General features: G+C 53.6%; 1 long non-coding RNA gene across 1 annotated transcript; it reads right to left on the reverse strand.

The window, feature by feature from the left end:
• Positions 1-4,718: 4,718 nt before the first annotated feature.
• LOC108310342 lies at positions 4,719-7,633 on the reverse strand. The gene is made up of 2 exons (XR_001827719.2): positions 6,727-7,633; positions 4,719-6,469 (listed from the first exon to the last, which is right to left on the reverse strand). It is a non-coding gene; the product is annotated as an uncharacterized LOC108310342 (long non-coding RNA).
• Between the last annotated feature and the right edge of the window lie 5,436 nt (positions 7,634-13,069).

Here is a 13,069-nt window from a genome sequence, read left to right on the forward strand (position 1 = left end):
GCGGGTCTCAGGGCACATGCCCAGTGCCATAGCTGCTTTCCCACAGAGCGAATCCCCTGGTCATGGGTGATATCATTCAGGGTCCTGTGTCAGAGAGCCGCTGCTTAGGGAGAGAGCCCTCAGAGAGTGGTGTTAGCAAAGATCCAAAAGTAGGAGCTGCAAGCCCATTCCTGGAATCAAGTCAATGGAACTGAGTGAATCTCCGCCCTTTCCAGGGTGGAAGGGGTCCTGTGACATCAACTTGCTACCAAGTGCCTGGCCAGTCACTTCAAGGGGATGAGACAGGCCTGGGAGCTCAGAGTTGGTCTCAGTTGCGGACGGATCAGACACGCAGAGGGGGCGGCAACCATGACAGCCTCGATGAGCAGGGGCACATGCTCTCGGGCCCATGAGTAGCCGCTATCTCTGCCACCATGACAGCTCCACTCACGAGCCCATGGCCCAAGCCCTGTGGCAGCCAAGGACGAAGGCCAGCAGGCTCATCCTGTCTGTCTGTTCAATGCCTTCTGCAGAGGACACTCTTGGTGTTCATCTGAGACAAAGATTTTCACACTTCATGCCTGTCCTAGCGGCCTACACACATGCCTCTCCCCTAGCCCTGATCGTCCTCAACTTCCAATCTTTCGTTGTTTTGAGACGGAGTCTCGCTCTGTCGCCCAGGCTGGAGTGCCATGGCGCGATCTCAGCTCACCGCAACCTCTGCCTCCCCGGTTCAAACGATTCCCCTGCCTCAGCCTCCCAAGTAGTTGGGATTACAGGCGTGAGCCACCACGGCCTGCTAATTTTTGTATTTTTAGTAGAGACAGGGGTTTCACCACATTGGCCAGGCTGATCTCGAACTCCTGACCTCAGGTGATCCACCTGCCTCGGCCTCCCAAAGTCCTGGGGTTATAGGCGTGAGCCGCCGTGCCCGGCCTCAACTTCCAGTCTTGCTTCTTCTAGAGCCCTGACCCACCAGCTAAGCCTGTGTCCACGAGCCCATGTACATCCGTTCCTGAAGCCACTTCTCTCTTCACACAAGGTCAAGGATCAGGTATGCCGCCTGCTGCTGTCTTTGAGGACCACCCAGGAAGGCTGCGGGCAGTGGCCATTCATGTCCCACTCACAGGAACACGTGTGGCCAGAGCCAGACGGCGGCATGTCTCTGCTGGTCACAGGGAAACCCCCAGGCTGCCAGCTGATGGGGGGCATTGGTGCCGCGTGGCCAGAGGCAGGGGGTCTGGACCACGTAGCTCCTGCCTTGGGGACCTCTGGGAGCCTGATCCCTGATGTGCTGCTTGTGCCTCATGATGCGGTGGCTGGTCTTGTGATGTGGTGACTCATCGGCTCACGGTGAAAAGCTGCGTCCACTTGATCACTTGATGTCCCCTGGTCAGAGGCGGTGTTTCTTCCAGGGCTTCGGGACACGTCCAGAGCCCTTCTCTGCTGCAGATGGTGTGGCGTTGCTCCAGCACCCTCAGGGACTGCACTGTGGCTTTCCTATCAGGGCCTGCCAGGGACACCACATGGTGACCCTCTCTGTAGACACCCCTTGTAACACAGGGTCTGCGGAGTCACGTGTCCCAAGCACAGTTGCTCATATCACTGCAGCTCCAAACTAGCAGCCTCCAGTGTCGCCCAAGAAATGGGCCAAAATCAGATTCCCAAGTGCTGAGTATGCCACCCCCAAACCCAAAGAGGCCCCCAGAAGTCCACGTGGTGGGAAGGACAGGCGCGGTAACCACCCTTTACTTTGCGGAAGTAGCGCGCCATGGCCAGGGCCCATCAAACCCTCCACACAGTGTGGCAGCCCCTGGGCCTTCCCCTTTACCCCCCATCCTTCTCCCCCACATATTCTACCAAAGCTTCCAAGGGACCTGCTGCTTCTTGCTCTGTAGCTCTGGTTAACGCGACGTTTCTCCTGGCACTGATTAATGTGGCGGCCAGGTTCCTTCAGACTATGTTGTGATAGAGAACAGGAAAACTGACGTAGCCCTGGGATCCTATTTAACCACAGTGACCTTACCCAGTTCCAGCAGAGATGCTCCGTTCCTCAGAGAAGATGCACTCGGGGGCCAGGCATGGTCGCTCATGCCAGTAATCCCAGCATTTTGTGAGAACGAGGCAGGAGGATCACTTGAGCCCGGGAGTTCAATAGGGAAGCCCCATCTCTACAAAAAATACAAAAATTAGCCAAGCATGGTGGCATGCACCTGTAGTCCCAGCTACTTGGGAGGCTGAGGAGGGGGGATCTATTAAGCCTGGGAGGTCAGGGCTGCAGTGAGCCAGGATTATGTGGCCTGGGCAACACAGCGAGAACCTGTCTCAAAAAAAAAAAAAAAAGACGCATTTTGGGAGCCCACTGTGTTAAATTCATGGTTCTCCAATGCCATGATGCATCAATGAATTCGGTTTTTGCTGGGGCCACACTGGTGTGCTCAATGACAAAGACCCCTCCTTCTGCATGCTTAAATCTCTGAAGATGGCACTAATCTCTGTCCTTCCTCCAGAAATGTGATACTGACTTTGTTGTGCTCTCTGAGGCAGTGGGGAGGAGGACAGAAGAGAAAGGCAGTTTCAGGGACTTGTTTGACCCAACGTCACAGCTTACATTCTAGAGGTCAAGGAACCAGCATGAAAATTCTACCACCTGCCAAGAATTTCTACTCCGTTTGCACATTCAGGAGCTAGGGGAATGACCACATGGTGTGTCTCTGGACACACCGGAGGCCTATGGTGAGATGGACCTAGGCTAGGACTCCATTTACTACCTGGCTCCTGTTACATCTTCACTGTTAACATGCCGGCCTTTGGGTCCCTGGGTGTCAATGTCAATCTGGACCCTACCTCCAACAGTCCCTGAAAGATCTGGGAAACCCCCTTGTGGCAGCCCTGGAGATGCCACACAGCACCCCCTTGCCACAGGGCAGTGAGCTGACAGCCTCCACAATGGGTGACAGTGTTTGAGCCAAGGTCAGGCTGCCCCAGGCAGCTCCCCACTGTGACTACATGCAGCAGGGGGTGGTAGGCCCTGACACTCCTTCCTCAGGTGGGACTCCTCTTTGAGCAATCTTTGTTCCAGAGCTCCTGCTGGGCCAGCCAGACTCCCTCTGAGCTGCACTGCGTCCGAGGCTTCACCTACCCAATCCTTCCTTCCCATCTCCTCTCCCAGGTTTCAGACTCTCCTCACAGCCTGAAAGTCCCCGGCCCCCTCCTGCTCCCTCCTTTACCTGCCACAGGTGCCACCTCCATAAATCCCCCGCTTTTCTTACTCTGTCCACCAATTCCCACAGGACCAGAGCTGGCCATGCCCTCTCTCCAGGGTATAGCTGCCGAAGAGAACGGCTAAGTTCCTGCTATGGGATGGCTCACGCCCCACCACTCCCCAGGTCCCGGGGAAGTCCTGATCCCCAGGACCTGTGAATGAGATGTTATTTGGAAATAGGTCTTTATAGAAGATGAAGCTAAGATGAGGTGATTAGAACAGGCCCTAATTCATTACAACCATTTCCTTCTCCAAAGGGGAAATTTAAGGCCGGAGGATCGCTTGAGGCCAGGAGTTTGAGACCAGTCTGGGCAACACAGCAAGACCTCGTGTCTAAAAAATGTTTTCAGTTAGGCTGTCGTGGTGGTGCACACCTGTAGTCCAGCTACTCAGGAGGCTAAGACGGGAGGATCGCTTGAGCCCAGGAAGTCAAAGCTGCGGTAAGCCCTGACTGCGCCCCTGCACTCCAACCTGGAGTGTAGCCAGAGCGAGATCCTGTCTCAAAAACACGTGGGCGGAGCCAGGAGGGAATTTGGACAGAGAGAGAAGCAAGCACACGGGCAGAACATCACAGGAAGATGAAGGCAGAGGTCAGGGTGAGACATCTCTTAACCAGGGAGCACCCATGACTTCCAGCAACCCCAGGAGCCAGAGGAGAGGCAGCGCAGACGCCCCTCAGGCCCTGGGAGGGGTCAGCCCTGCCGAACGCCTCGCTTTTGGACGTCCTGTCTCCAGAGCGGCGGGACAGTGCGTTTCTGTGGTTTGAGCCGCTGAGTGTGGGGCAGGTTTTCCCAGTGGCCCCAGGAAACCCATGCAGTCCCCTCAGGGAAGGACTAGGGGATGGTGTGGCTGCGGCATCCTTCCTCGGGGACCCGCCCTTCCTCTGCTCATGGACTCTGAGTCTGACAAGTTGAGGTTTGGGAATTGAGCGTGGATCATTATTTTCTGTGGGGCGCCCGGCCTTGGCCTTCTGCCCATCCGCTCTTGGTGGCTTGCCATTCCATGTGTTGAATAAAACCCTTGCTGGCCACCTAGAAACCTTGCCCCTGGAAATGTCATGTCCTGTGAGCCATCTCCACAGGGCCCAGCGGGGCAGGCTCCCCCGCGACTGTCCCCACGCTGCTGCCCATGCCGGTCCTCTCGCCATCTTGCTGGTGACAGAGAGTTAAGTGCTGCCCTTTGACCTCTGCTACTCAGAATCCAGTTGTCCCCATAGCTATGGGAGAGCTCAGATCCATGGCCGCACCACCCGTCAGGCCCAGGCCGCCGAGCATGACCACCCCCGGCTGCGCCGCAACACCGACGTCCACTCGACAGCTCAGACCTTATCGTTTCGGCAAAGACCTGGCACCTCCCAAAGAACCCGGCCAGCTGGTGGGTTCTCCAGCCTGTTTCATGGTGGGCAGGTCGGTACAAACCTACCTGCAAAGGCCGAGGGAGCCGAGAGGCTGAAGAAAGAGGCAGACAAATCCAGTTTCTCGTAAAGAAATATTTAATAGGGACTTAGGAACGAAGCCATGTCCTGGGCAGCCACAAAACGGTGAACCCGCACATCTGCCCTGCAGAAAGTATTTGCATGCAGCAAGCGTTCAGGGTGAAACACGAGCAGGCGGCCACGTCTCAGACTTTCTTGCAAAACTCATAAACACCTGGGGAGGGGTTTAGTTAAGCATCTTTACAAGGGGTTATGTATGCTACGGGCATTGTTTAAAGAGCTTACTGCAGAGCACCTTGATATGTGGGGGTGAAACGTGCGTCATCATGGCAGTTTTAAGATGGCCTCGCTCTTGTCGTGCCGTTTTCCTGCACAACCTACAATAGAGGAGCCGTCCTGAGACTTTGCTCACCTCCCGCCAGGGCCGCTCTGACATCTCCACGTCACCATCTATGCACTATCACTTTTCCTAAGCTCTCAAGAACCCTCCCACGCACCAGGCACTGTGGCTCACACCTGTAATCCCAGCGCTTTGGGAGGCCAAGATGGGCAGATCACTTTAGGTCAGGAGTTCGAGACCAGCCTGGCCAACATGGCAAAACCCATGTTTTTTTTTTCTACTGAAAAAAAAAAAAACAACAACATTAGCTGGGCCTGGTGGCGCATGCCTGTAATACGAAGTACTCGGGAGGCTGAGACGGGGGATCTCTTGAACCAGGGAAGTGGAGGTTGCAGAGCTAAGATCACACCACTGCACTCCAGCCTGGGTGACAGACACCCTGTCTCAAAAAAAAAAAGAGCCCTCCCACGTAACATATTAGAATCATCTTCCCAGGATCTTTCTAGGGGTTAGAGTCTTTCTGTACTAATCAACTCTCCAGTCTCCAGCTTCTATGCAACCTCCTTTGATCTAGAACATTCAGAGTCCACATCTAAGAATATTCTCCAGACCCTGGAGAAGCCGGTCCCTGCCGGCCTCTCCCGCCACTCCTCTGTTTGTTCACCTCTCTTGATCCCTGGCATGCCAAGCACATCCTGGGTCAGGTCATGCTGAGATGTGATCCCAGCTTTGAGCCTGGTGGTCAGGAGGGGAGGTGGGGGCAGACGCTGAAGAGGGGAATGCTTTGTCTCCTAAGGTACCTTCCCTTCGTTTCTGCATGGTCTTTATGCAAGAGAGGACCTCTGTCTTCCAACCAAGGGAATGGGCCACTTCTTCAGGCCGGGAGGTACAGGAGAATCTGGGGTGTCAAGGTCTCAAGAGTGTCTCCCCAGGTAGTCCATCTCAGATACCAGGGACCCCACCTCCCTCTTGGGGCCCTGACTTTGGAGAAAGGACTCCTGGGCTAGAAATCTGGCCTTCTCTGAAGTCCTGCACCTTGTCTTCAGCCCTCTGACCCCTGGCTATAGAAGAGAAGCATTTCCTTAAATTCTGCCAAGGAATCCTGTCTTTGCTTTAGATTGGCGATCTACGGCCCTGAGCTTGTCATTGTCCCTCTTCTGAGTGTCAGTAGTGTTCAGCGACAGCCTCCCCACTCCACTTCCTTCCCGTGGCTATTTTCCCATCTATCTCTCCACACTAGGGATATTGCACAAGCTGGGCATCCCCATCCACCAGAGTCCTGTCCCAGGTGACCACAGGTGGAGGCCTGAGCAGCTGCTCTGCCACCTTGTGCCAGGGGCCACCCTCGAGGGGCTCCAGTCACAGTGGCCAGCAAGGCATCGTCCCACAACATCCTGACCTTGGGGCCAGCTTCCTGGGGCCCCTCCTTGTGCTCCCGGCCTTCAGCTGTCTGAAAGCAGAGCCCAAGACAGGGATTTACTAAAGGAGGGTTCCTCGGGACAAGCCCCCTCGGACGTAAGGGCAGAGGACGTGGATGGAGAAGGCCTTGGTAAAGGCGTGGTCCTGGGGTAAATGCAGCTCTGGCCAGATCTGCAGGGGGCCCTGAGGCACTGATTGTACCCCAGAGGTATCCCCACCTAGCGGCAGGCGAGGGAACAGCCTTTTGTACTCCTGTGTCAGCCGTGGGCTGTGGTCCCCTGAACCTACCAGGTGTTATGGCTCCATTGGCTGAGGATGCTTCTCCAGAGAAGGAGACAGAGAGCCGGGAAGTGGGATGGGGTCAGCAGCTGCCAGACCAGCCACACTGTGCTCAGCTCCCTCAGGCTGTCACTCATCAATCACCCTGTCACTATCTCTGAGGCCTGTCAGTCACCATCAGCGACCCCAAGCTGCAGGGAATGCAAATCCAGCTCTCCAAGAGGCTCCGTTGGCCATCTCCACATGGGCTTGGGGTCGGGGTGGGAGCACGTTGAGATCACCCTCCTGCCTCTCTGAAGATCCTCCAAATCCCAGCTCCAGCTTTCCGGCCTCGTTGGTAGCTGGGCAGGTGACCATCCAGGAGGCTCGTTCTCCACGCCCAGCTCAGCAAGGCTCCTCCGGACGCCAGACTCACTGCCCCTGTTTTCTTAAAGCCTCAGCCCAAAGGGAGCCAGAGTCTGGGGTTAACACCTCATCATCTCGGCATGAGTGGCGCCTGACTCCAGCTCTCAAGTCCCCACCTCTTATCCCCTGCACTGGGCTCACCCTGCACACCCACCTGCAAATCAGCCAAGCAGAGGCCAGAGCTCCCAAAGCCCAGCACCACCCAAAGCAAGGCAGGGGAAACTGAGTGGCCGGGAGCGCCATCTAGTGGGTGCCAGGGGCAAGTCCCCAAAAGGGACTGGATGGCCAGGACTGGGGCAGGGCCGGATGGTGTCCCAGGCAGGGCCCGGGGCCCAGGCACTGGACAGCAGACGACATAAAGGGAGAGCAAAGATCCACGGTGCTTCCGGGGCTCAGGAGCCCCGCCCCAGCCTGCCTCTGCCCTCTTAAGCAGGTGATCGGCTCAGGGAGGACACACTACGTCCGGTCTCTGCCTTCTCCCCAGACCTTGGGAAAGTGTCACTTAAAATCCATTTGGGTCTGGTGTTTGCTTTATTCCAAGAAAAGGGGTAAGAAAAAATTCATAAAAGGAGCGAAGTTCTCCCCTCTCCACAGTGGCAGGCAGGGGCATGGTGACATTTACCCCCACCCCACCCTCCACCTGGTCTTGAGCGTGGCAGCAAGGAGAACTGAACTGCAGCCTTCACACAGCAGACACGCCTTCGGAGCAGGAAGCAGGCGGGCTCCACGCAGTGTGGCCATTCGGGCTCCACGCAGTGTAGACATGTGCTCTCACATGGATGTTAACAGTCTGGAGGAAACTGACCTGGCTGTTAATACAGGCTGTCTCATGGGGAAGGGGCAGAAGACGGAGCTTTCACTTCTCCATTAACACACTTCCCCAAAATGTGGGGGGATCATGAGGGAGCTGCACTTTCAGTTTTGACCTCTTTTTGTATTTTTCGAGTTCAAATTCAGTTGGGAACAATGGGACATTAGGTTTTTCAGTGTGGAAGGCCGTGGCATCCCCAGTGAAATGCTGCATCAGACCTGGGCCGGATCCACCCTCGACTCAGCTCTGCAAACTGGGATCCAGATCCCGCGCTGTGGGAATGCAGCCCTTCTCCGCTGTTTACATGTTGTCTCTGGCTGCGGTCTCACCGTGACAGCAGCGTTGAGGAATTGCCACAGAGACTGTTATGGCCCACAAAGCCTAAAATATTTACTCACTGGCTCTTTACGGAAAAAGTTTGCCAACTATCAAATTACAAGAAATACAGGGACTGAGGAGCCTGCTCAACGAAGCTGAGGGGAGTTGACCAGCAAAATGCAGACTGCAGGCAGCCACAGGACAAAACACCAGTTTCTTCAATTCATAATTTGCAACAGCAACCTGCCCACCAGAGGCCAGGAAGGGAGGGGGAAGGGAGGGGATGAGGAAGGGTTGATGAATGGGTACAAATACACACTAGATAGAAGAAATAACATCTGCTGTTCAATAGATCAGTAGGTTGACGATTGTACATTTCAAAAGTGCTAGAAAAAATAATCCTAATGTTTCTAGCATAAAGAAAAGATAAACATTTAAGATGATGGGCATCCCAGTTACCCTGATTTAATTATATGAATGTATCCAATTATCATGTGCATCCCAAAAATGGGTTCACCTAGTGCATTTCAACTTTCATAAAGAAAAGAAAAAATCAGCAAGGTTCGGTGGCTCACGCCTGTAATCCCAGCACTTTGGGAGGCTGAGGCGGGCAAATCACCTGAGGTCTGGAATTCGAGACCACCCTGGCCAACATGGTGAAACCCCATCTCTACTAAAAATACAAAAATTAGCTGGGTGTGGTGGTAGGCGCCTGTAATCCCAGCTGCTCTGGAGACTGGGGCAGGAGAATCACTTGAACCCAGGAGGCAGAGGTTGTCGTGAGCCAAGATCCTGCCATTGCACTCCAGCCTGGGCAACAAGAGCAAAACTCCATCTCAAAAAAAAAGACACTATGGCCACCTTTTTACTAGGTTCTGGGCACTGCACAGATCCGCTGCCATTGCTGTCACTCTCTAGAATCAAGTCTGCACGGCTTCTGCTACCTCTGGTCATTAGCTTTCAAGCCTGTTTCTGAGGCAAGCACCTCTGAACAGCAGATCCTCAATCGTAGGCCAGCAGCCTGCAGGGAAGGCTGGGAAAGGGGGTCCCCAGCATCTTCAGCTTCCATAGCAGAAGTCAGTGATGCCCCAAACATGGTCGACAAATAGGCAAAGGACCAAGAGGCAATTGACAAAACAAGTGTGGAATCTGCCAATAAATGTATAGAAAGCTGATTGGCCTCTAATACAGAGCTGCTAGTGGTTGCCTACCCCAAATCAATTCCCACCTTCTTCCTGCTGGCAGACCCTGATGGGTCTGGATATCAATCCCACCTGCCAGTGACTCAGGGGAAAGCATGCATCCAGTTCCCATCAATGAGCTGGCTAGGCAGGTCTGCCGGGGACTTCCAGGAAAGACTTCTGTATTCGTCTGCATAGTTTGGCTGCTATAACAAGCATGCTCCAAATCTGTAGTTTAACACAAGTTTATCTCTCACTCATGCAAGTCCAATATGAATGTCCTTGGCTAGGTGCTTCTCCCGTGTAGTTCTCTTGCAATGCAGTGACTTTGAAACCTGAGATCCCTCCATGGTGGAGCCCTGCCATCCTCAGCATGTGGTGCTCCTTCTGCTCACATTTGATTGGCTAGAACAGGTCACATGGCCACAGGGACCCAGCCAGCTGCAGGAGAAGCTGGGAACCTTAGTTTAGCTGTGTGCTAAGAAGGAAATGAACCAGATTTAACTGGGTGAGGTGGCTCACACCTGTAATCCCAACATTTTGAGTGGCCGAGGCAGGAGGATTGCTTGAACCCAGGAGTTCAAGACCAGCCTGAGAAACATAGCAAGATCCCATCTCTATTTTTAAAAAATCAAAAGATTAGCCAGGCAGGGTGGAGTGCACCTGTAGTCCTACGCACTCGGGAGGCTGAGGTGGGAGGATGGCTGGAGCCCAGGAAGTCGAGGCTATAGTGAACCAAGATCATGCCACTGCACTCCTGCTTCGGTGACAGAGAGAGACCCTGTCTCAAAAAAAACAAAAATCAAGAAAAGAAAGAAATAGAGAGAGGAAAGGAAGAAAGGAAGAAGGAAGGAAGGGAGGGAGGGAAGGAAGAAAAGGAGGGAGGGAGAGAGGGAAGAAAAAAGGGAGGAAGGGAGGGAGGTATGAAGGAAAATGAGTCAAGTCTAGTGAACACTGAGTGCTGTCCTTGCCATGGTTCCCCTCTGGTAACCACATCTCCATTTGGCTCTTCCTCCCACATAAAGGACCCGCTCCTTGACTAGGCCCCAGTCTTCCTCTCTTAGCAAAGCTTTTCTTTGCTCTCTGCACCCCCTAGCTCCTTCTGCATCAACCAACTTGGCCACATCTGATATGGGTGTTGGGGTCATGGCTTCTCTGGGGTCCGTATAGCTTTTGCCACTGGCCCTCTGCTCCTGCAGCCAGGCCCCGAGAGTACAAATGGCCCTCCCGAGGCACATCTCGGCGAACGGTCCCAGTGTGGCCGGGTGGGTTGCCCCCTGCCCTTGTCTTCTACTCCCCGCAGGTTTGAGCCAGCTGTCAGGCTTCTGTCCGTCGGCCTGCGTAAATGCCAAGGAAACCGTTGCTTTGGTCAGGTGGGAAAAGCAACCTCTTGGCTAGACCAGGGCCTCCTCTGAACATGACACACAGCAAGAAGGCTTCCAAGAGCTCAGCACACACACGATTTCCAGAATTAAAAAATCAGTCCAGGACGTGAGGGGAGAACAGAGCCGCTAGAGAACAAAAGCCACGTTCTGGCAGACGAGGCAGAAACACTCGCTCATGACGTCGGACACAAACACAGGGAAACGGAGGCACGAATCAAAAGGTAAGAGGCTGGAGAGTCAGATCTAGGACCTGAATGGTAAGTCATAGCGTTTCTAAAAGAGGAGAAAGGAACAAAAGGAGATGTAGTAATTTAAGAAATAATAGAGTAGATGAGAGACGTGGATCTTGCGGTCCGAAAGGACTCCAGGCAGCCGTGATGAATAAAACTTGCGCACCTGGTGAGGCGTCTGAGCTCCGCAGATAAAGAGAAGCCTTTGGAGCTTCCAGCCAGAAAGGGCCCGGAGACGGCAGAGAAGCAGACTTCTCATTTGCATCCCTGGAATTGAGAAGGGAGAGAACCAGTTTGCCAACTAGTGAGAAAAGGCAGCAGACCAGGAAAAGAAACCGAGGGAAGCAGATCAGAAAACCCCCTAACAAGCTGAAAATCAAATTGGAACAAAAGTCTCAAAAGAGTGGAAGACAGAATAGAAGAAATGGCAGCCGGCGCCAAAGCGTGCTTGCGTTTTATTTCCATGGATGACAGTGTGCCTGGGAAACAGAAGGTAATTAAAGGAGGGATGATTGAAAGGCGGGAAACACACTGTAACAGGAAATGTGTGGCCAGGGCAGTGGCTCACACCTGTAATCCCAACTTTCTGAGAGGCCAAGGTGGGTGGACCACCTGAGGTCAGGAGTTCAAGACCAGCCCGGCAAACGTGGTGAAACCCTGTCTCTACCAAAAATACAAAAATTAGCCAGGCGTGGTGGTGGACACCTGTAATCTCAGCTACTCGGGAGGCTGAGGCAGGAGAATCTCTTGAGCCTGGGAGGCAGAGGTTGCAGTGAGCCGAGATTGCACTACTGCCCTCCAGCCTGGGCGACAGAGCGACTCTCTCAAAAAACAAAAAGAAGAGAAAATATCGTAATAAATGGCCTGAGACTGGAACTAAACATTCCTGGTGCATCTGCAAAACTCAGACGTCGAGCTGGGGACAGCAGCAAGGGAGTGAGGGAAGGTAATTAAAAGTTCCAGGCTTCTCTTTCGGGCTGGGGTGGACAGAGCAGCTGAGTGAAGCCTCAGGGGATTGGGTGATTTTAAAATTTAACCTGGATTAGTAAGAGAGAATTCAAAATTTAAATAAGGTTATTTACAAGATGCAAATGTGGAGGACAGTGGGGGACCCAAGGTCCCAGGGCAAGGCAGCCTCCACCTTCACCTGCTGGGTTAAGCCACGCGGTTGTGGCAGCTGCATTCCGACCCTGCGTCCAGCGGGGATGGGGCAGCCCTGGGCCAGCCTCTGGGACGGTGGTGGGCTGAGTCCCCAGGTTCCTGACTGTGCTAGAAATATAGACTCCTTTTCAGGCCAGCTGTGTGGAGGCAGTTCGTCACTCCTAAAAGCTCAGCTCCAAACCTCCTTCCTCCGGCCGTTCCAAGCATCGTGTGAGCATCTGACTCCTTGTATGAATCTCCTCTGCTTCGACTGCCTGACTTCTGTTACAAATAGTAACAATAAAATAAGATGAAAAGGATAAAAACAAATATATCAATTGTCACAATAAATGTGAATGTGTTAAATTCCCCTCCCCCCCTTTTTTTTTAAAGATGGGGTTTCACCATGATGACCAGGCTGGTCTTGAACTCCTGACTTCCGGTGATCCACCCACCTCGGCCTCCCAAAGTGCTAGGATTACAGGTGTGAGCCACCGCACCCGGCTAAATTCCCCTTTTAACTTGGAAATTCAAATTGGGGAAGAAAGAAGGAAGGAAAAAGAGAGGGAGGGAGAGAAGAAGGAAGGGAGGGAAGAAGGGAGGGGGGAGGGAAGGAGAGAAGAAGAGAGGGAGGGACAGATAGAGAAAATCCCATTATAGGCCGGGCGTGGTGGCTCACTCCTGTAATCCCAGCACTTTGGGAAGCCAAGATGGGTGGATCACGAGGTCAAGAGTTCGAGACCACCCTGACCAAAATAGTGAAACCCTAACTTACTAAAAAAAATACAAAAATTAGCCGGACACAGTGACGCGTGCCTGTAGTCCCAGCTACTTAGGAGGCTGAGGCAGGAGAATTGCTTGAACCCAGGAGGTGGAGGTTGC

Source organism: Cebus imitator, unplaced genomic scaffold (genome assembly GCF_001604975.1).
Source record: "Cebus imitator isolate Cc_AM_T3 unplaced genomic scaffold, Cebus_imitator-1.0 Scaffold102, whole genome shotgun sequence".
Taxonomy (NCBI): Eukaryota; Metazoa; Chordata; class Mammalia; order Primates; family Cebidae; genus Cebus; species Cebus imitator.